The 21313-nt window shown below is 44.8% G+C and overlaps 3 non-coding genes and 25 pseudogenes across 3 annotated transcripts; all 28 read left to right on the top strand.

The window, feature by feature from the left end:
* Window positions 1-31: 31 nt before the first annotated feature.
* LOC148242340 (5S ribosomal RNA) lies at window positions 32-150 on the top strand (annotated as a pseudogene).
* A 3500-nt stretch (window positions 151-3650) lies between these two features.
* Window positions 3651-3769, top strand: LOC148242341 (5S ribosomal RNA; annotated as a pseudogene).
* Window positions 3770-3975: 206 nt separating this feature from the next.
* On the top strand, window positions 3976-4094 carry LOC148242342 (5S ribosomal RNA; annotated as a pseudogene).
* Window positions 4095-4982: 888 nt separating this feature from the next.
* LOC148242343 (5S ribosomal RNA) lies at window positions 4983-5101 on the top strand. Its single transcript, XR_015814648.1, has one exon. It is a non-coding gene; the product is annotated as a 5S ribosomal RNA (ribosomal RNA).
* An 882-nt stretch (window positions 5102-5983) lies between these two features.
* Window positions 5984-6103, top strand: LOC148242344 (5S ribosomal RNA; annotated as a pseudogene).
* A 530-nt stretch (window positions 6104-6633) lies between these two features.
* Window positions 6634-6747, top strand: LOC148242345 (5S ribosomal RNA; annotated as a pseudogene).
* An 874-nt stretch (window positions 6748-7621) lies between these two features.
* Window positions 7622-7740, top strand: LOC148242346 (5S ribosomal RNA; annotated as a pseudogene).
* A 205-nt stretch (window positions 7741-7945) lies between these two features.
* On the top strand, window positions 7946-8064 carry LOC148242347 (5S ribosomal RNA; annotated as a pseudogene).
* A 559-nt stretch (window positions 8065-8623) lies between these two features.
* LOC148242348 (5S ribosomal RNA) lies at window positions 8624-8742 on the top strand. Its single transcript, XR_015815499.1, has one exon. It is a non-coding gene; the product is annotated as a 5S ribosomal RNA (ribosomal RNA).
* An 885-nt stretch (window positions 8743-9627) lies between these two features.
* Window positions 9628-9746, top strand: LOC148242349 (5S ribosomal RNA; annotated as a pseudogene).
* Window positions 9747-9950: 204 nt separating this feature from the next.
* On the top strand, window positions 9951-10069 carry LOC148242350 (5S ribosomal RNA; annotated as a pseudogene).
* Window positions 10070-10630: 561 nt separating this feature from the next.
* LOC148242351 (5S ribosomal RNA) lies at window positions 10631-10749 on the top strand (annotated as a pseudogene).
* A 560-nt stretch (window positions 10750-11309) lies between these two features.
* LOC148242352 (5S ribosomal RNA) lies at window positions 11310-11427 on the top strand (annotated as a pseudogene).
* Window positions 11428-11633: 206 nt separating this feature from the next.
* LOC148242353 (5S ribosomal RNA) lies at window positions 11634-11752 on the top strand (annotated as a pseudogene).
* An 829-nt stretch (window positions 11753-12581) lies between these two features.
* On the top strand, window positions 12582-12700 carry LOC148242354 (5S ribosomal RNA; annotated as a pseudogene).
* A 529-nt stretch (window positions 12701-13229) lies between these two features.
* Window positions 13230-13348, top strand: LOC148242355 (5S ribosomal RNA; annotated as a pseudogene).
* Window positions 13349-14264: 916 nt separating this feature from the next.
* LOC148242356 (5S ribosomal RNA) lies at window positions 14265-14383 on the top strand (annotated as a pseudogene).
* Window positions 14384-14944: 561 nt separating this feature from the next.
* Window positions 14945-15063, top strand: LOC148242357 (5S ribosomal RNA; annotated as a pseudogene).
* Window positions 15064-15624: 561 nt separating this feature from the next.
* On the top strand, window positions 15625-15743 carry LOC148242358 (5S ribosomal RNA; annotated as a pseudogene).
* A 558-nt stretch (window positions 15744-16301) lies between these two features.
* On the top strand, window positions 16302-16420 carry LOC148242359 (5S ribosomal RNA; annotated as a pseudogene).
* A 529-nt stretch (window positions 16421-16949) lies between these two features.
* On the top strand, window positions 16950-17069 carry LOC148242360 (5S ribosomal RNA; annotated as a pseudogene).
* A 557-nt stretch (window positions 17070-17626) lies between these two features.
* LOC148242361 (5S ribosomal RNA) lies at window positions 17627-17745 on the top strand (annotated as a pseudogene).
* A 532-nt stretch (window positions 17746-18277) lies between these two features.
* Window positions 18278-18396, top strand: LOC148242362 (5S ribosomal RNA; annotated as a pseudogene).
* Window positions 18397-18663: 267 nt separating this feature from the next.
* On the top strand, window positions 18664-18782 carry LOC148242363 (5S ribosomal RNA; annotated as a pseudogene).
* A 206-nt stretch (window positions 18783-18988) lies between these two features.
* On the top strand, window positions 18989-19107 carry LOC148242364 (5S ribosomal RNA; annotated as a pseudogene).
* Window positions 19108-19842: 735 nt separating this feature from the next.
* LOC148242365 (5S ribosomal RNA) lies at window positions 19843-19961 on the top strand (annotated as a pseudogene).
* Window positions 19962-20166: 205 nt separating this feature from the next.
* Window positions 20167-20285, top strand: LOC148242366 (5S ribosomal RNA). Its single transcript, XR_015815796.1, has one exon. It is a non-coding gene; the product is annotated as a 5S ribosomal RNA (ribosomal RNA).
* A 560-nt stretch (window positions 20286-20845) lies between these two features.
* Window positions 20846-20964, top strand: LOC148242367 (5S ribosomal RNA; annotated as a pseudogene).
* Window positions 20965-21313: the final 349 nt, after the last annotated feature.

Here is a 21313-nt window from a genome sequence, read left to right on the forward strand (position 1 = left end):
GAGTGTATGTATTTGCAGCGTGAAATTAAAAAGGTGCGATCATACCAGCACTATTTCACCGGATCCCATCAGAACTCCGCAGTTAAGTGTGCTTCGGCGAGGGTAGTACTAGGATTGGTGACCTCCTAGGGAGTCCTCGTGTTGCACCAATTTTTTTTTCGGAGGGGTCGTTAGACTTTACGTGCGAAGGGAATTATGAACCGCTGGTTCATTCAAAAAGGTGAGTCACAGTGCTGGGTAATTTTACTTGATATGGGAACGAGAATGAGAGATGCAGAGTGCACGCCCTGCGGAAGAGGGACTGGCCAGGCTGAGAATAGACTAGGGGGCCCTATGGTGGTTCTTGCTGATATGGTGGGGGCACTAGATTATACTGTGGCGGTGCCGGCCAATATTATGGTTGGGGCACTGGATTATACTGCGGCGGTAGCACCGGGTGGTACTGTGGAGGAGCAGGTTTGTACCGGGGTTGCTGAGAATCCTCTCGCTGCAGTGGTAGCTCAACCTGTGGCAGTGGGGGAGGGTCAGGTAGTTCCCTTCTCTCCTCTCGGCCCTACTGAGCAGCAATGAGTCTCTCTAGTATCTCAAATATCTTGTCAACGTCTTCCCGAAGCAAACCATCCTGGGTTACTCGATTTAGTGGGGGTCTTCCTCTTCTCATCTCTCCGTACCTGCATTTCACAAGGAAGGGTTGAGTAATGATTCATTGGTTTGGTGTTTCTCTAAGTATCATTGTGTAAGGGACGAGTCCAAGGAACGCGGCTCTGATACCAACTGTAACAACTCCAGAAATCCAAAAAAAAATGCATATAAAAATCTGAGTGCGGAAGCTAAATAAAAGATTTAGGTTAATATCCCTTACATAATAACTTAAAAGTACTAAACAATATAAAAGAGTAAGTCCTCTAAAGGAAATACTAGAAATGAAAGAAGTATAAAGAAAACTATAAGACATCTAGTATCTACTCGCCGTCTTCTTGTGGATCGGGCTCGGGAACCAGGTCTTCCTGATCTGAAATGGTTAAGTAAGGAATGAGCTACACTAAACCAGTAAGGACATCACACTATTTGCCGTCACAGAAGCAAAGGTTGGTAGAAAATTAAAACAACCAATGGAGCAGTAGATTTAAACAAATTCATTTATCAATAATCAAACCATTTACCGTCCACTTACCGCAGTGAGATTTATAAAAACAACCTATGGAAACAATAATATTATATATATCATGAATTCATATATAATCTGTAATATAGTACATATCATACTTTTATATTCAAATCATCAAATAACAATTTTCCCTTCTTATCAGCCTACTAGTATCCATGGAAATCCATAGGGGTCCCCGCTACACGTGAACCATTTCCCTTAAAAAACTTAATTCCAAGGCCGTTCCCATACCCCGTTCGGTATGGACACCAAAATAATAAACCTCAATACCCCGTCCGGTATGAGGGTGAAGCAGGTCGTCCCCATACCCCGTTCGATATGGGAGCCAAATGACTAAATCTTCATTCCCCGTCCAGTATGAGACAACGTTCACGGTAGAGTTCTCTATGAACCCGGTCTGTCCACCATCTCCCAGGATATCTAGTGAGGTTGTCATCTTATCCATTTATCAAATCCCATCCCATTCCTATTTATCCTTAGTCTCCATTACCAACTCAAACATAAATGTATACACAAGTAACGTGCATCCAACAAAGCAAGCATATCTTAGATTTCCAAAATTAAACAGTAGTGATATATGCATTCAAAATCATAGAATAAATAAACCAGATACCATAATGCATTTAAACTGTAAAATAAATCAAACAGGAATTAACAAAGAAATATGTGAGGTTTGGGCTCCATTAGCAACCGTAATTAATTATGCATATCTATTTAATTTGTACAAATACAGTATTATCATTTATTCAGACTTCAATTCCATGATAGGAAATAGGGTGAGAGGTCCTTACCAGATTTGACACCGAACCCTAGATTTTCACTGCGCTTACGGGCAGTCCCTAGGTTCCCTGAATCTTTTCTCGGGAACTGAAACATGCTTACAGTACCTACACATGTCCCAAATAACCCAAAAATCAGACCCAGGGCCAATTCGGCCAATTTCAGAATTCTGGCACGGGGGCTCTCCCGTGCTCTGGCGCCGCCTCCACCGCTCGCGGCAGCGATCCGCCTTGGGTTGGCTATTTTCGGCCAAATTCAGCTAAACTTGTATCGGTTCCTGTGAGAAAATACCCTTAGGGCCCTCGATGAGATTATTTATAATCATCCGCTTTTGATCTGAGCCGTTCCTCGCATTTAATATGAACCGTCCGATCGCGATTAAATAAGAAATGAATCTGGACCGTTCATCGTGATTCAATCTGGACCATCCGTGCACGATTCAATCTGGGTCGTCCGTGCGCGATGCAATCTGGGCTGTCCGTGCGCGTTTTTGATCTGGGTCGTCTGTGCATGCAGGAACGGATCTCATCCGTTCGATCGCGCGCACACAGATCGCCCACGTGGCTTCCTTCCGCGTGGCCTCCCGCGTCAGTGTCTCTGCCACACGGCGCGTCCTGGTTGGCTGGGGCTGCTGACAGGGCAGCTGACTTGGCACAATTTTTTTAAATTACGTTTTGACTCTCCGATTTTCAAATTTTCTTTCAAAAATACCCCCAGAACCAAAATTTTCACCCCTTTTTCCCAAAATTATTTTTAATTAAATCCCTAAATAATGTTTACCCCTTATTATTGTTATTATTTCTATTAAAATAAATTAAACTAAATTAAATTCAATATATTATTACATAATTAATCATTATATTCATATAATAATTACCAAATAAAATAAAATAAAATAAAAAGAAAGGGTTGGGGTGTTACAGATGTATCCCTAAAAATCACATACACTAGCAAACTAACTTTAAAATATTTTAAAAACATTGTGAATTTTTTAAATATTTTGATTCTTCTTACAATAGTGTGATTTTTAATTGAATTTTGAAATCATCTTTTTTGATACTTTTAATGTTTAAAAAGATATTTTAACTTGAAAATTTGTGTGATTTAGACTGAGATATGAAGTAAATACATGACCAATCACAACTAAAGTTGAAGTGTTATTTGTGTCTATTCGGAGTAATATTCTGGTGATGACCTCACATGTCATAAAAATGATTAATGATTTAAATCAATAGTTTTTTTTTCTTTTGAGACTCTTTCTACATATAAAGCTCATTCACAAGGAAACAAATGACGGGAGGGGAATGGAAGGAGAAAGCGTGTATGTATTTGCAGCACAGAACGAAACATGAGCGATCATACCAGCACTAATGCAATGGATTCTATCAGAACTCCGCAGGTAAGGGTGCTTGGGCGAGAGTAGTACTAGGATGGGTTATCTCCTGCGAAGTCCGTGTATTTCACCCATTTTCTTGAGAAGTCCTCGTGTTGCACCCATTTATTTGCAGATGATTCTTTCGACATTACGCATGACTTGAATCATTGTCCGCAGGTTTATTCGCAAATGTGAGTCACGACACCGTGGCATTTTACTTTATATTAGAAGGAGAACGAGAGGTGTAGTGCGCACGCACAAGGAAACAAATGACGGGAGGAAGAAGAAAGGAGAAGGAGTGTTTGTATTTGCAGTGCGAAATTAAACAGCTGCGATCATACCAGCACTAATACACCGGATCCCATTAGAACTCCGCAGTTAAGTGTGCTTTGGCGAGAGTAATACACGGATGGGTGACCTCCTAGGAAGTCCTCGTGTCGCACCAAATTTTTTTCAGACGGGTCATTCGACGTTACGCGCGACTAGAACTATGGTCCGCTAGTTTATACGCAAATGTGAGTCAAGAAGCAGGGAAATTTTAATCGATATTAGAACAAGAAGAAGAGGTGCAGTGTGAACGCACAAGGAAACAAATGATGGGAGGGGAGAGGAAAGGAGAAGGAGTGTATGTATTTTCAGCACGAAATAAAACAGGTGCGATCACACCCGCACAAATGCACCGGATCCCATTAAAACTCCGCAGTTAATTGTGCTTTGGCGAAAGTAATACAATGATGGGTTACCTCCTGGGAAGTTCTCGTGTTGCACCCATTTTCTTTTTTTCAAATGTGCCGTTCTACATTACGCACGACATTAATTATGGTCCGCAGATTTATTCGCAAATGTGAGTCAAGACGCAGGGGTATTTTAATTGATATTAGAACGAGAAGGAGAGGTGAAGTGTGAACGCACTAGGAAACAAATGACGGGAGGGGGAAGAAAGGAGAAGGAGTGTATGTATTTGCAGCACGAAATAAAACATGTGTGATCATACCAGCACTAATGCACCGGATCCCATCAGAACGTAACAGTTTAGAGTGTTTGGACGAGAGTAGTACTCGGATGGGTGACCTCCTGGAAAGTCCGCATGTTGCACCCATTTTTTTTCGGATGGGTCGTTCGACGTTACGCGCGAATGGAATTATGAACCACTGGTTTACTCGCAAAGGTGAGTCACGGTGCTGGGGCATTTTACTTGATATTAGAACGAGAAGGAGAGATGCAGAGTGCACGCACAAGGAAACAAATAACGGGAGGGGGGATGGATGGAGAAAGAGTGTATGTATTTGCAACGCAGAATAAAACATAAGGCATCATACAAGCACTAATGCAACGGATTCTATCAGAACTCCGCAGTTAAAGGTGCTTGGGCGAGAGTATTACTAGGATGGGTGACCTCCTACGAAGTCCTTATATTTTACCCTTTTTCTCGGGAAGTCCTCGTGTTGCACCTATTTTTTTGCAGATGATTCTTTCGACGTAACGCGTGACTTGAATTATGGTCCGCAGGTTTATTCGCAAATGTGAGTCACGGTGCCGTGGCATTTTACTTGATATTAGAACGAGAACGGGAGGTGCAGTGCGCACGCACAAGGAAACAAATGACGGGAGGGGGAGGAAAGGAGAAGTAGTGTATGTATTTGCAGCGCGAAATTAAACAGGTGCGATCATACCAGCACTAATGCACCGGATCCCATCAGAACTCCGCAGTTAAGTGTGTTTGGGCGAGAGTAGTACTCGTATGGGTGACCTCCTGGGAAGTCCTCGTGTCGCACCAATTTTTTTTCAGACGGGTCGTTCGACGTTACGCGCGACTAGAACTGCAGTCCGCTTGTTTATACGCAAATGTGAGTCAAGAAGCAGGGGCATTTTAATCGATATTAGAATGAGAAGGAGGGTACAATGTGAACGGACAAGGAAACAAATGACGGGAGGGGGAAGAAAGGAGAAGGAGTGTATGTATTTGCAGCGCGAAATGAAACAGGTGCAATCATATTAGCACTTATGCATCGGATCTCATCAGAACTCCGCAGTTACGTGTACTTGGGCGAGAGTAGTACTCGGATGGGTGACCTCTTGTGATGTCCTCGTGTTGCGCCCGTATTTTTTCAGAGGGGTCGTTCGACGTTATGCGCGAATGGAATTTTGAACCGATAGTTCATTTGCAAAGGTGAGTCACGGTGCCGGGGCATTTTACTTAATATTAGAACGAGAAGGAGAGATGCAGAGTGCAAGCACAAGGAAACAAATGACGGGAGGGGGGATGGAAGGAGAAAGAGTGTATGTATTTGCAGCGCAGAATGAAACATGAGCGATCATAACAGCACTAATGCAAGGCTTCTATCAGAACTCCGCAGTTAAGGGTGCTTGGGCGAGAGTAGTACTAGGATAGGTGACCTCTTGCGAAGTCCTTATATTTCAACCATTTTCTTGGGAAGTCCTCGTGTTGCACCCATTTTTTTGCAGATGATTCTTTCGACGTTACGCACGACTTGAATTATGGTCCGCAGGTTTATTCGCAAATGTGAGTCATGATGCCAGGGCATTTTACTTGATATTAGAACGAGAACAGGAGGTGTAGTGCGCACGCACAAGGAAACAAATGACGGGAGGGGGAAGAAAGGAGAAGGATTTTATGTATTTGCCACGAGAAACTAAATAGGTGTGATCATACCAGCCCTAATGCACTGAATCTCTTAAGAAACTCCGCAGTTAAGTGTGCTTGGGCGAGAGTAGTATTCTGATGGGTGACCTCCTGGGAAGTCCTCGTGTCGCACCAATTTTTTTTCAGACGGGTCGTTCGATGTTACGCGCGACTGGAACTATGGTCCGGTGATTTATAAGCAAATGTGAGTCAAAAAGCAGGGACATTATAATCGATATTAGAACGAGAAGGAGAGGTGCAGTGTGAACGCACAAGGAAACAAATGATGGGAGGGGGGAGGGAAGGAGAAGGAGTGTATGTATTTTCAGCACGAAATGAAACTGGTGCGATTATACCAGCACAAATGCACCTGATCCCATCATAACTCCGCAGTTAAGTGTGCTTTGGCGAAAGTAATACAAGGATGGGTTACCTCCTGGGAAGTTCTCGTGTTGAACACATTTTTTTTTAGATGGGCCGTTCGACGTAACGCGCGACTGGAACTATGGTCCCCTGGTTTATACACAAATGTGAGTCAAGACACAGGGGCATTTTAATTGATATTAGAACGAGAAGGAGAGGTGAAGTGTGAACGCACCAGGAAATAAATGACGGGAGGGGGAAGAAAGGAGAAGGAGTGTTTGTATTTGCAGCGCAAAATGAAACAGGTGCGATCATACGAGCACTAATGCACCGGATCCAAACTCCGCAGTTAAGTCTGCTTGGGCGAGAGTAGTACTCGGATGGGTGACCTCCTGGGAAGTCCTCGTGTTGCACCCATTTTTTTTTCAGATGGGTCGTTTGACGTTACGCGCGAATGGAATTATGAACCGCTGGTTCATTTGAAATGGTGAGTCACGGTGCCGGGGCATTTTACATGATATTAGAACGAGAAGGAGATATGCAGAGTTCACGCACAAGGAAATAAATGACGGGAGGGGGGATAGAAGGAGAAAGAGTGTATGTATTTGCAGTGCATAATGAAACATGAGCGATCATACCAGCACTAATGCAACGGATTCTATCAGAACTCTACAAGTTAAGGGTGCTTGGGCGAGAGTAGTACTAGGTTGGGTGAGCTCCTGCGAAGTGCTTATATTTCACCCATTTTCTTGGGAAGTCCTCGTGTTGCACCCATTTTTTTGCAGATGATTCTTTCGACGTTACGCGCGACTTGAATTATGGTCCGCAGGTTTATTCGCAAATGTGAGTCTCGGCGCTGTGGCATTTTGCTTGATATTAGAACGAGAACGGGAGGTGCAGTGCGCACTCACAAGGAAACAAATGACGGGAGGGGAAGAAAGGAAAAGGAGTTTATTTATTTGCAACGTGAAATTAAAGAGGTGCAATCATACTAAAGATCTTATCAGAACTCTGCAGTTAACTTAGCTTGGGCAAGAGTAGTACTCGGATGGGTGGCCTCGTGGGAATTCCTCGTGTCGCACTAATTTTTTTTCATATGGGTCGTTCGACATTACGCGCAACTGGAACTAGGGTCCACTGGTTTATACGCAAATGTGAGTCATGAAGCAGGGGCATTTTAATCGATATTAGAACGAGAAGGAGAGGTGCAGTGTGAAAGCACAAGGAAACAAATGATGGGCGGGGGGAGGGAAGGAGAAAGGGTGTATGTATTTTCAGCACGAAATGAAACTGGTGCGATCATACCAGCACAAATGCACCGGATCTCATCAGAACTCTGCAGTTAAGTGTGCTTTGGCGAAAGTAGTACATGGATGGGCTACCTCCTGGGAAGTTCTCGTGTTGCACCCTTTTTTTTTTTTATGGGCCATTCGACTTTATGTGCGGCTGGAACTATGGTCCGCTGGTTTATACGCAAATGTGAGTCAAGACGCAGGGGCATTTTAATTGATATTTGAACGAGAAAGAGAGGTGAAGTGTGAACGCACTGGGAAACAGATGACGGGAGGGGGAAGAAAGGCTAAGGAGTGTATGTATTTGCAACGCGAAATGAAACAAGTGCCATCATACCAGCACTAATGCACCCGATCCAATCAGAACTCCGTAGTTAAGTGTGCTTGGGCGAGAGTAGTACTCAGATGGGTGACCTCTTAGGAAGACCTCGTGTTGCACCCATTTTTTTTTCGATGGGTCGTTCGACGTTACGCGCGATTTGAATTATGAACTGCTGGTTCATTCGCAAAGGTTAGTCACGGTGCCGGGGCATTTTACTTGATATTAGAACGAGAAGGAGAGATGTAGAGTGCACGCACATGGAAACAAATGACGGGTGAGGGGATGGTTGGAGAAAGAGTGCATGTATTTGCAGCGCAGAATGAAAGATGAGAGATCATACCGGCATTAATGCAACGAATTTTATCAGCACTCCGCAGGTAAGCGTGCTTGGGCGAGAGTAGTACTAGGAAGGGTGACCTCCTGCGAAGTCCTTATATTTCACCCATTTTCTTGGGAAGTCCTCGTGTTGCACCAATTTTTTTGCATATGATTCTTTCGACGTTAGGCATGGCTTGAATTATGGTCCGCTGGTTTATTTGCAAATGTGAGTCACGGCGCCGTGACATTTTACTCGATATTTGAACGAGAATGGGAGGTGTAGTGCGCACGCACAAGGAAACAAATGACGGAAGGGGAAGAAAGGAGAAGGAGTGAATCTATTTGCAGTGCAAAATTAATCAGGTGCAATCATACCAGCACTAATGCACCGGATCCCATCAGAACGCCGTAGTTAAGTGTGCTTGGGCGAGAGTAGTACTCGGATGGGTGACCTCCTGGGAAGTCCTCGTGTTGTACCTATTTTTTTTCAGATGGGTCTTTCGATGTTACGCGCGAATGGAATTATGAACCGCTGGTTCATTAGCAAAGGTGAGTCACGGTGCCGGAGAATTTTACTTGATATTAGAACGAGAAGGAGAGATGCAGAGTGCACGCACAAGGAAACAAATGACGGGAGTAGGGATGGAAGGAAAAAGAGTGTATGTATTTGCAGCGCAGAATGAAACATGAGCAATCATACCACCACTAATGCAATGGATTCTATTAGAACTCTGTAATTTAAGGGTGCTTGGGCGAGAGTAGTACTAGGATGGGTGACCTCCCGCGAAGTCCTTATATTTCACCAATTTTCTTGGGAAGTCCTCGTGTTGCACCGATTTTTTTACAGATGATTCTTTCGACATTACGCGCGACTTGAATTATGGTCCACAGGTTTATTCGCAAATGTGAGTCACGGCGCCGTGGCATTTTACTTGATATTTGAACGAGAACGGGAGGTGAAGTGCGCACGCACATAGAGACAAATGACGGGAGGGGGAGGAAAGGAGAAGGAGTGTATGTATTTGCAGCACGAAATTAAACAGGTACGATTATTCCTGCACTAATGCACCGGATCCCATCATAACTCCGCAGTTAAGTGTGCTTGAACGAGAGTAGTATTCAGATGGGTGACCTCAAGGGAAGTCATCGTGTCGCACTTATTTTTTTTCAGACGGGTCGTTCGACGTTACGCACAATTGGAACTATGGTCCGCTGGTTTATACGCAAATGTGAGTCAAGAAGCAGAGGCATTTTAATCGATATTAGACGAGAAGGAGAGGTGCAGTGTGAACGCACAAGGAAACAAATGATAGGAGGGGGGCGGGAAGGAGAAGGAGTGTATGTATTTTCAGCGTGAAATGAAATAGGTGTGATCACACCAGCACAAATGCACCGGATCCCATCAGAACTCCGCAGTTAAGTGTGCTTTGGCGAAAGTAGTACAAGGATGGGTTACCTCCTGGGAAGTTCTCGTGATGCACCCATTTTTTTTTTCAGTTGGGTTGTTCGACGTTACGCGCGACTGGAACTATGGTCCGCTGGTTTATACGCAAATGGGAGTCAAGACGCAGGAGTATTTTAATTGATATTAAAACTAGAAGGAGAGGTGAAGTGTGAACGCACTAGGAAACAAATGACGGGAGGGGGAAGAAAGGAGGAGTGTATTTATTTGCAGCGCAAAATAAAACAGGTGCGATCATACCAGCACTAATGCACCGGATTCCATCAGAACTCCGCAGTTAAGTGTGCTTGGGCAAGAGTAGTACTCGGACGGGTGACCTCCTCGGAAGTCCTTGTGTTGCACCAATTTTTTTTCGGATAGGTCACTCGACGTTACGCACAAATGGAAATATGAACTGCTGGTTCGATCGCAAAGGTGAATCATGGTACCGGGGCATTTTACTTGATATTAGAACGAGATGGAGAGATGCAGAGTGCACGCACAAGGAAACAAATGATGGGAGGGGGGATTTAAGGAGAAAGAATGTATGTATTTGCAGCGCAGAATGAAACATGAGCGATCATACCAGCACTAATGCAACGAATTCTATCAGAACTCCGCAAGTTAAGGGTTCTTGGGTGAGAGTAGTACTAGGATGGGTCACCTCCTTCGAAGTCCTTATATTTCACCCATTTTTTTGGAAGTCCTCGTGTTGCACACTATTTTTTTTTAGATGATTCTTTTGACGTTACGGGCGACTTAAATTATGGTCCGCAGGTTTATTTGCAAATGTGAGTCACGGTGCCGTGGCATTTTACTTGATATTAGAACAAGAACGGGAGGTGCAGTTCGCACGCACAAGAAAACAAATGACGAGAGGGGGAAGAAAGGAGAAAGAGTGTATGTATTTGCAGCGCAAAATTAAACAGGTGTGATCATACCAGCAATAATGCACCGGATCCCATCAGAACTCGACAGCTAAGCGTTCTTGGGCGAGAGTAGTACTCGGATGGGTGACCTCCTGGGAAGTCCTCGTGTTGCACCAATTTTTTTTCAGATGGGTCATTTGACGTTACGCGCGAATAAAATAATGAACCGCTGGTTCATTCGCAAAAGTGAGTCACGGTGCTGGCTAATTTTACTTTATATTAGAACGAGAAGGAGAGATGCAGAGTGCACGCACAAGGAAACAAATGACGGGAGGGGGGATAGAGGGAGAAAGCGTGTATGTATTTGCAGCGCAGAATGAAACATGAGTGATCATACCAGCACTAATGCAATGGATTCTATCAGAACTCCCCAGGTAAGGGTGCTTGGGCGAGAGTAGTACTAGGATGGGTTACCTCATGCGAAGTCCTTGTATTTCACCCATTTTCTTGGGAAGTCCTCGTGTTGCACCCATTTATTTGCAAATGATTCTTTCGACGTTACGTACGACTTGAATTATTGTCCGCACGTTTATTCGCAAATGTGAGTCACAGCGCCATGGCATTTTACTTGATATTAGAATGAGAACGAGAGGTGCAGTGCGCACGCACAAGGAAACAAATGACGGGAGGGGGAAGAAAGGAAAAGGAGTGTATGTATTTGCAGTGCGAAATTAAAAAGTTGCGATCATACCAGCACTAATACACCGGATCCCATTAGAACTCCGCAGTTAAGTGTCCTTGGGTGAGAATAATATTCGGATGGGTGACCTCCTGGGAGTACTCGTATCGCACCAATTTTTTTTCAGACGGGTCGTTCGACGTTACGCGCGACTGGAACTATGGTTTGCTAGTTTATACGTAAATGTGAATCATCAAGCAGGGGCATTTTAATCGATATTAGAACGAGAAGGAGAGGTGCAGTGTGAACGCACAAGGAAATAAATAATGGGAGGGGAGAGGAAAAGAGAAGGAGTGTATGTATTTTAAGCACGAAATAAAACAGGTGCGATCACACCAGCACAAATGCACCGGATCCCATCAGAACTCCGCAGTTAATTGTGCTTTGGTGAAAGTAGTACACGGATGGGTTACCTCCTTCGAAGTTCTCGTGTTGCACCCATTTTTTTTTAGATGGGTCGTTCGACGGTACGCGGGACTGAAACTATGGTCTGCTGGTTTATACGCAAATGTGAGTCAAGACGCAGGGGCATTTTAATTGATATTAGAACGAGAAGGAGAGGTGAAGTGTGAACGCACCAGGAAACAAATGACGGGAGGGGAAAGAAAAAGAAGTGTATGTATTTGCAGCGTGAAATGAAACAGGTGCGATCATAACAGCACTAATGAACCGGATCCTATCAGAACTCCACAGTTAAGTGTGCTTCGTCGCGAGAAGTACTCAGATGGGTGACCTCCTTGGAAGTCCTCGTGTTGCACCCATTTTTTTTCGGATGGGTCGTTCGACGTTACGCGCGAATAGAATTATGAACTGCTGGTTCATTCGCAAAAGTGAGTCAAGGTTCTGGGGTATTTTGTTTGATATTAGACCGAGAAGGAGAGATGCAGAGTATGTATTTGCAGCGCAGAATGAAACATGAGCGATCATACCAGCACTAATGCAACGGATTCTATCAAAACTCCGCAAGTTAAGGGTGCTTGGGCTAGAGTAGTACTTGGATGGGTGACCTCCTGCGAAGTCCTTATATTTCACCCATTTTCTTGGGAAGTCCTCGTGTTGCACCCATTTTTTTGCAGATGATTCTTTCGACGTTACGCACGACTTGAATTATGGTCCGCAGGTTTATTCGCAAATGTGAGTCACGGCGCCGTCCCATTTTACTTGATAATAGAACGAGAATGGGAGGTGCAGTGCGCACGCACAAGGAAACAAATGACGGGAGGGGGAAGAAAGGAGAAGGAGTGAATGTATTTGCAGCGCGAAATTACACAGGTGCGATCATACCAGCACTAATCCACCGTATCCCATCAGAACACCGTAGTTAAGTGTGCTTGGGGGAGAGTAGTTCTCGAATGGGTGATCTCTTGGGAAGTTCTCGTGTCGCACAAATTTTTTTCAGACGGGTCGTTCGACATTACGCGCGACTGGAGATATGGTCCGCTTGTTTATACGCAAATGTAAGTCAAGAAGCAGGGGTATTTTAATCGATATTAGAACGAGAAGGAGAGGTGCAGTGTGAACGCACAAGGAAACAAATGATGGGATGGGGGAGGGAAGGAGAAGGAGTGTATGTATTTTCAACACGAAATTAAACAGGTGCTATCATACCAGCACAAATGCACCAGATCCCATCAAAACTCCGCAGTTAAGTATGCTTTGGCAAAAGTAGTACAAGGATGGGTTACCTCCTAGGAAGTTCTCGAGTTGCACCCATTTTTTTTCAGATGGGTCGTTCGACGTTACGCGCGATTGGAACTATAGTCAGTTGGTTTATACGCAAATGTGAGAAAAGACGCATGGGCATTTTAATTGATATTAGAACGAGAAGGAGAGGTGAAGTGTGAACGCACTAGTAAACAAATGACGGGAGGGGAAAGAAAGAAGAAGTAGTGTATGTATTTGATGCGCAAAAATAAACAGGTGCTATCATACCAGCACTAATTCACCTGATCCCATCAGAACTCCGCAGTTAAGTGTGCTTGGGTGAGAGAAGTTCTCGGATGTGTGACCTCCTGGGAAGTCCTCGTGTTGCAACCATTATCTTTTGGATGGCTCGTTCGACGTTACGCACGAATGGAATTATGAACCGCTAGTTCATTCGCAAAGGTAAGTCACGGTGCCGGGGCATTTTACTTGATATTAAAACAAGAAGGAGAGATGAAGAGTGCACGCACAAGGAAACAAATAACGGGAGGGTGGATGGAAGGAGAAAGAGTGTATGTACTTGCAACGCAGAATGAAAAATGAGCGATCATACCAGCACTAATGCAACGGATTCTATCAGAACTCCGTAGTTAAGGGGTGCTTGGGAGAGAGTAGTACTAGGATGTGTGACCTCCTGCGAAGTCCTTATATTTCACCCATTTTATTAGGAAGTCCTTGTGTTGCACCCATTTTTTTCGGACGGGTCGTTAGACGTTACGCGCGAATGGAATTATGAACCGCTGGTTCATTCGTAAATGTGAGTCACGGTGCCGGGGCTTTTTACTTTATATTAGAAAAAGAAGGAGAGATACAGAGTGCACGCGCAAGGAAACAAATGACGGGAGGGGGGATGGAAGGAGAAAGACTGTATGTATTTCTAGCGTAGAATGAAACATGAGCGATCATACCAGAACTAATGCAACGGATTCTATCAAAACTCCGCAAGTTAAGGGTGCTTAGGCGAGAGTAGTACTAGGATGGGTGACCTCCTGCGAAGTCTTTATATTTCACCCATTTTCTTGAGAAGTCCTCTTGTTGCACAAATTTTTTTGCAGATGATTCTTTCGACGTTACGTGCGACTTGAATTATGGTCCGCATGTTTATTTGCAAATGTGAGTCACGGCGTCATGGCATTTTAGTTGATATTTGAACGAGAACGGGAGGTGCAGTGCGCACGCACAAGGAAACAAATGACAGGAGGGGGAAGAAAGGAGAATGAGTGAATGTATTTGCAGCGTGAAATTAATCAGGCGCGATGATACCAGCACTAATGCACCGGATCCCATCAGAACTCTGCAGTTAAGTGTGCTTGGGCGAGAGTAGTACTCGGATGGGTGACCTCCTGGGAAGTCCTCGTGTTGCATCCAATTTTTTTCGGATGGGTCGTTCGACGTTGCGCACGAATCGAATTATGAAATGCTGGTTCATTCGCAAAGGTGAGTCATGGTGCCGGGGCATTTTACTTTATATTAGAACGAGAATGAGAGATGCAGAGTGCACGCGCAAGGAAACAAAGGATGGGAGGGGGGATGGAAGGAGAAAGAGTGTATGTATTTGCAGCGCATAATGAAACATGAGCGATCATACAAGCACTAATGCAACGGATTCTATCAGAACTCCGCAAGTTAAGGGTGCTTGGGAGAGAGTAGTACTAGGATGGGTGACCTCCTGCGAAGTCCTTATATTTCACCCATTTTCTTGGAAAGTCCTCGTGTTGCACCCATTTTTTTGCAGATGATTCTTTCGATGTTACGCGCGACTTGAATTATAGTCCGCAGCTTTATTCGCAAATGTGAGTTACGGCGCCGTGGCATTTTACTTGATATTTGAACGAGAACGGGAGGTACAGTGCGCACGCACAAGGAAACAAATGACGGGAGGGGGAAGATACGAGAATGAGTGAATATATTTGCAGCGCAAAATTAATCAGGTGTGATCATACCAGCACTAATGCACCGGATCCCATCAGAACTACGCAGTTAAGTGTGCTTGGGCAAGAGCAGTACTCAGATGGGTGACCTTTTGGGAAGTCCTCGTGTTGCACCCATTTTTTTTCGGATGGGTCGTTCGACGTTACGCAGGAATAAAATTATGAAATGCTGGTTCATTTGCAAAATTGAGTCACGATGCCGGGGCATTTTACTTGATATTAGAATGAGAAGGAGAGATGCAGAGTGCCCGCACAAGGAAACAAATGACGGGAGGGGGGATGGAATGAGAAAGAGTGTATGTATTTGCAGTGCAGAATGAAACATGAGCGATCATACCATCACTAATGCAACGGATTCTCTCAGAACTCTGCAAGTTAAGTGTGCTTGGGCGAGAGCAGTGCTAGGATGGGTGACGTCCTACGAAGTCCTTATATTTCACCCATTTTCTTGGGATATCCTCGTGTTGCAACCATTTTTTTGCAGATGATTCTTTCGACGTTACGCGCAACTTGAATTATGGTCCGCATGTTAATTTACAAATGTGAGTCACAGCGCCGTGACATTTTACTTGATATTTGAACGAGAACGGGAGGTGCAGTGCGCACGCACAAGGAAACAAATGACGGGAGGGGGAAGAAATGAGAATGAGTGAATATATTTGCAACGAGAAATTAATCAGGTGCGATCATACCAGCACTAATGCACCGGATCCCATCAGAACTTCGCAGTAAAGTGTGCTTGGGCGAGAGTAGTACTCGCGTTGGTGACCTCTTGGGAAGTCCTCGTGTTGCACCCATTTTTTTTCGGATGGGTCGTTCGATGTTACGCACGAATCGAATTATGAAATGCTGGTTCATTCGTAAAATTGAGTCACGGTGCCGGGGCATTTTACTTGATATTAGAATGAGAGGGAGAGATGCAGAGTGCACGTATAAGGAAACAAATGACAGGAGGGGGGATGGAAGGAGAAAGAGTGTATGTATTTGCACTGCAGAATGAAACATGAGCGATCATACCATCACTAATGCAATAGATTGTATCAGAACTTCGCAAGTTAAGGGTGCTTGGGCGAGAGTAGTACTGGGATGGGTGACGTCCTACGAAGTCCTTATATTTCACCCATTTTCTTGGGACGTCCTCGTGTTGCAACCATTTTTTTGCAGATGATTCTTTCGACGTTACACGCGACTTGAATTATGGTCCGCAGCTTTATTCACAAATGTAAGTCACGGCGTCATGGCATTTTTGTTGATATTTGAACGAGACCCGGAGGAGCAGTGCGCACGCACAAGAAAACAAATAACGGGAGGGGGAAGAAAGGAGGAGTGTATGTATTTGCAGCGCAAAATTAAAGAGGTGCGATCATACCAGCACTAATGCACTGGATCCCATCATAACTACGCAGTTAAGTGTGCTTGGGCGAGAGTAGTACTCGGATGGGTGACCTCCTAGGAAGTCCTCGTGTCGCATCAATTTTTTTTCAGACGGGTCATTCGACATTATGCGCGACTGGAACTATGGTCCGCTGGTTTATACGCATAAATGAGTCAAGAAGAAGGAGCATTTTAATCGATATTAGAACGAGAAGGAGAGGTGCATTGTGAACGCACAGGGAAACAAATTATGGGAGGGGGGAGGGAAGGAGAAGGAGTGTATGTATTTTCAGCACAAAATGAAACAGGTGCGATCATACCAGCACAAATGCCCCGGATCCCATCAGAACTCTGCACTTATGTGTGCTTTGGCAAAAGTAATACAAGGATGGGTTACCTCTTGGGAAGTTCTCGTGTTGCACCTATTTTTTTTCAGATGGGTCGTTCGACGTTACGCGCGACTGGAACTATGGTCCCCTGGTTTATACGCAAATGTGAGTCAAGACGCAGGGGCATTTTAATTGATATTAGAGCGAGAAGGGGAGGTGAAGTGTGAACGCACCAGGAAACAAATGACGAAGGGGAAAGAAAGAAGAAGGAGTGTATGTATTTGCAGCGCGAAATTAATCAGGTGTGATCATACTAGCACTAAAACACCGGATCCCATAAGAACTTCCGCAGTTAAGTGTGCTTAGGTGAGAGTAGTACTCGGATGGGTGACCTCCTGGGAATTCCTCGTGTTGCACCAACTTTTTTTCGGATGGGTCGTTCGACGTTACGCGCAAATTGAATAATGAAACTCTGGTTCATTCGCAAAGGTGAGTCACGGTGCCAGGGCATTTTACTTGATATTAGAATGAGAAGAAAAGATGTAGAGTGCACGCACAAGGAAACAAATGACGGGAGGGGGATGGAAGGAGAAAGAGTGTATGTTTTTGCAGCGCAGAATGAAACATGAGCAATCATACCAGCACTAATACAACGGATTCTATCAGAACTCCGCAACTTAAGGGTGCATGGGCGAGAGTAGTACTAGGATGGGTGACCTCCTGCGAAGTCCTTATATTTCACCCATTTTCTTGGGAAGTCCTCGTGTTGCACCCATTTTTTTGCAGATGATTCTTTCGACGTTACGCGCGACTTGAATGATGGTCCGCAAGTTTATTTGCAAATGTTAGTCACGGCGCCGTGGCATTTTACTTGATATTTGAACGAGAACGGGAGGTGCAGTGCGCACGCAGAAGGAAACAAATAACGAGAGGGGGAAAAAAGGAGGAGTGAATGTATTTGCAGCGCAAAATTAATCAGGTGCGATCATACCAGCACTAATACACCGGATCCCATCAGAACTCCGCAGTTAAGTGTGCATGGGAGAGAGTAGTACTTGGATGCGTGACCTCCTAGGAAGTCCTCCTGTTGCACGCATTTTTTTTCGGATGGGTCGTTTGACGTTACGCGCGAATGGAATTATGAACCGCTGGTTCATTTGCAAAGATGAGTCACGGTGCCGGGGCATTTTACTTGATATTAGAACGAGAAGGAGAGATGCAGAGTGCACGCCAAGGAAACAAATGACAGGAGGGAGGATGGAAGGAGAAAAAGTGTATGTATTTGAAGCGCAGAGTGAAACATGAGCGATCTTACCAGCACTAATGCAACAGATTCTATCAGAACTCCGCAAGTTAAGGGTGCTTTGGCGAGAGTAGTACTAGGATGGGTGACCTCCTGCGAAGTCCTTATATTTCACCCTTTTTTTTTGCAGATGATTCTTTCGACGTTACGCGCGACTTGAATTATGGTCCACAGGTTTATTCGCAAATGTGAGTCACGGCGCCGTGGTATTTTACTTGATATTAGAATGAGAACGAGAGGTGCAATGCGCACGCACAAGGAAACAAAATTACGGGAGGGGGAAGAAAGGAGAAGGAGTGTATGTATTTGCATCACAAAATTAAATAGGTGTGATCATACTAGCACTAATGCACCGGATCCCATCAGAACTCTGTAGTTAAGTGTGCTTGGGCGAGAGTAGTACTCGGATGGGTGACCTCCTGGGAAGTCCTCGTGTTGCATCCAATTTTTTTCGGATGGGTCGTTCGACGTTGCGCACGAATCGAATTATGAAATGTCGTACAAATTTTTTTTTAGACGGGTTGTTCGTTGTTACGCGCGACTGGAACTATGCTCCGCTGGTTTATACGCAAATGTGAGTCAAGAAGCAGGGGCATTTTAATCGATATTAGAACGAGAAGGAGAGGTGTAGTGTGAACGCACAAGGAAACAAATGATGGGAGGGGGGAGGGAAGGAGAAAGAGTGTATGTATTTTCAGCACGAAATGAAACAGGTGCGATCATACCAGCACAAATGCACCGGATCTTATCAGAACTCCGCAGTTTAGTGTGCTTTGGCGAAAGTAGTACAAGGATGGATTACCTCTTGGAAAGTTCTCGTGTTGCACCCATTTTTTTTTCAGATGGGCCGTTCGACGTTACGCTCGACTGCAACTATGGTCCGCTGGTTTATACGCAAATGTGAGTTAAGACGCAAGGGCATTTTAATTGATATTAGAACGAGAAAGAGAGGTGAAGTGTGAACGCACAAGGAAACAAATAACGGGACGGGGAAGAAGGGATAAGGAGTGTATGTATTTGCAGCGCGAAATGAAACAGGTGGGATCATACCAGCACTAATGCACCGGATCCCATCAGAACTCCACAGTTAAGTGTGCTTGGGCGAGAGTAGTACTCGGATGTGTGACCTCCTGGGAAGTCCTCGTGATGCACCCATTTTTTTCAGATGGGTCATTCGACGTTACGCGCGAATGGAATTATGAACCGCTGGTTCATTCGCAAAGGTGAGTGACGGTGCTAGGGCATTTTACTTGATATTAGAACGAGAAGGAGAGGTGCAGTGTGAACGCACAAGGAAACAAATGACGGGAGGGAAGGAGAAGGTGTGTATGTATTTACAGCGCGATATGAAACATGTGCGATCATACCAGCACTAATTCACCGAATCCTATCAGAACTCCGCAGTTAAATGTGCTTGGGCGAGAGTATTACTCGTATGGGTGACCTCCTAGGATGTCCTCGTGTTGCACCCATTTTTTTTCGGATGGGTTGCTCGACATTACGCGCGAATAGAATTATGGACCGCTGGTTCATTCGCAAAGGTGAGTCACGGTGCCGGAGAATTTTACTTGATATTAGAACGAGAAGGAGAGATGCAGAGTGCACGCACAAGGAAACAAATGACGGGAGTAGGGATGGAAGGAAAAAGAGTGTATCTATTTGCAGCGTAGAATGAAACATGAGCAATCATACCACCACTAATGCAATGGATTCTATTAGAACTCCGCAATTTAAGGGTGCTTGGGTGAGAGTAGTACTAGGATGGGTGACTCCCTGCGAAGTCCTTATATTTCACCCATTTTCTTGGGAAGTCCTCGTGTTGCACCGATTTTTTTGCAAATGATTCTTTCGACGTTACGTGCGACTTGAAGTGTGCTTGGGTGAGATTAGTACTGCGATCATACCAGCACTAATGCACCGGATCCCATCAGAACTCCGCAATGAAGTGTGCTTGGGTGAGATTAGTACTCGGATGGGTGATCTCCTGGGAAGTCCTCGTGTCGCACCAATTTTTTTTCAGACGGGTCGTTCTGCGCTACGCTCGTCTGGAACTATGATCCGCTGGTTTATAAGCAAATGTGAGTCAAGAAGCAGGGGCATTTTAATCGATATTAGAACGAGAATGAGAGGTGAAGTGTGAACGCACAAGGAAACAAATGACGGGAGGGGGAAGAAAGGAGAAGGAGTGTATGTATTTGCAGCGCGAAGTTAAACAGGTGCGATCATACCAGCACTAAAGCTCCGGATCCCATTAGAACTCCGCAGTTAAGTGTGCTTGGGCGAGGGTAGTACTCGGAAGGGTGACCACTTGGGAAGCCCTCGTGTTGCACCTATTTTTTTTCGGATGGGTTTTTCGACGTTACGCGCGAATGGAATTATAAACTGCTGGTTCATTTGCAAAGGTGCGTCACAGTGCCGGGGCATATTACTTGATATTAGAACGAGAAAGAGAGATGAAAAGTGCACGCACAAGGAAACAAATGACGGGAGGAGGGATGGAAGGAGAAAGAGTGTATGTATTTGCAGTGCAGAATAAAACATGAGGGATCATACCAGCACTAATGCAACGGATTCTATCAGAACTCCACAGTTAAGGGTGCTTGGGCGAGAAAAGAACTCGGATGGGTGACCACTTAGGAAGTCCTCGTGTTGCACCCATTTTCTTAGGAGGTCCTCGTGTTGCACCCATCTTTTTGCAGATGATTCTTTCGACGTTACGCGCGACTTGATTTATGGTCCGCAGGTTTATTCGCAAATGTGAGTCACGGTGCCGTGGCATTTTACTTGATATTAGAACGAGTACGGGAGGTGCAGTGCGCACGCACAAGGAAACAAATGATGGGAGGAGGAACAAAAGAGAAGGAGTGTATGTATTTGAAGCGCAAAATTAAACAAGTGGCATCATACCAGCACTAATGCACTGGATCCGATCAGAACTCTGCAGTTAAGTGTGCTTGGGCGAGAGTAGTACTCGGATGGGTGACCTCCTGGGAAGTCCTCGTGTCGCACTAATTTTTTTTTCAGACGGGTCGTTCGACATTACGCGCGACTGGAATTAGGATCCGCTGGTTTATACGCAAATGTGAGTCAAGAAGCATGGGCATTTTAATCGATATTAGAACGAGAAGGAGAGGTGCAGTGTGAATGCACAAGGAAACAATTGATGGGAGGCGGAGGGAAGGAGAAGGAGTGTATGTATTTTCAGCACGAAATGAAACAAGTGCGATCATACCAGCACTAATGCAACGGATTCTATCAGAACTCCGTAGGTAAGGGTGCTTGGGCGAGAGTAGTACTAGCATGGGTTACCTCATGCGAAGTCTTTATATTTAACCTATTTTCTTAGGAAGTCCTCGTGTTG

Source organism: Carica papaya, chromosome 8, assembly GCF_054855325.1.
Source record: "Carica papaya isolate Zhongbai chromosome 8, ASM5485532v1, whole genome shotgun sequence".
Lineage (NCBI taxonomy): Eukaryota > Viridiplantae > Streptophyta > Magnoliopsida > Brassicales > Caricaceae > Carica > Carica papaya.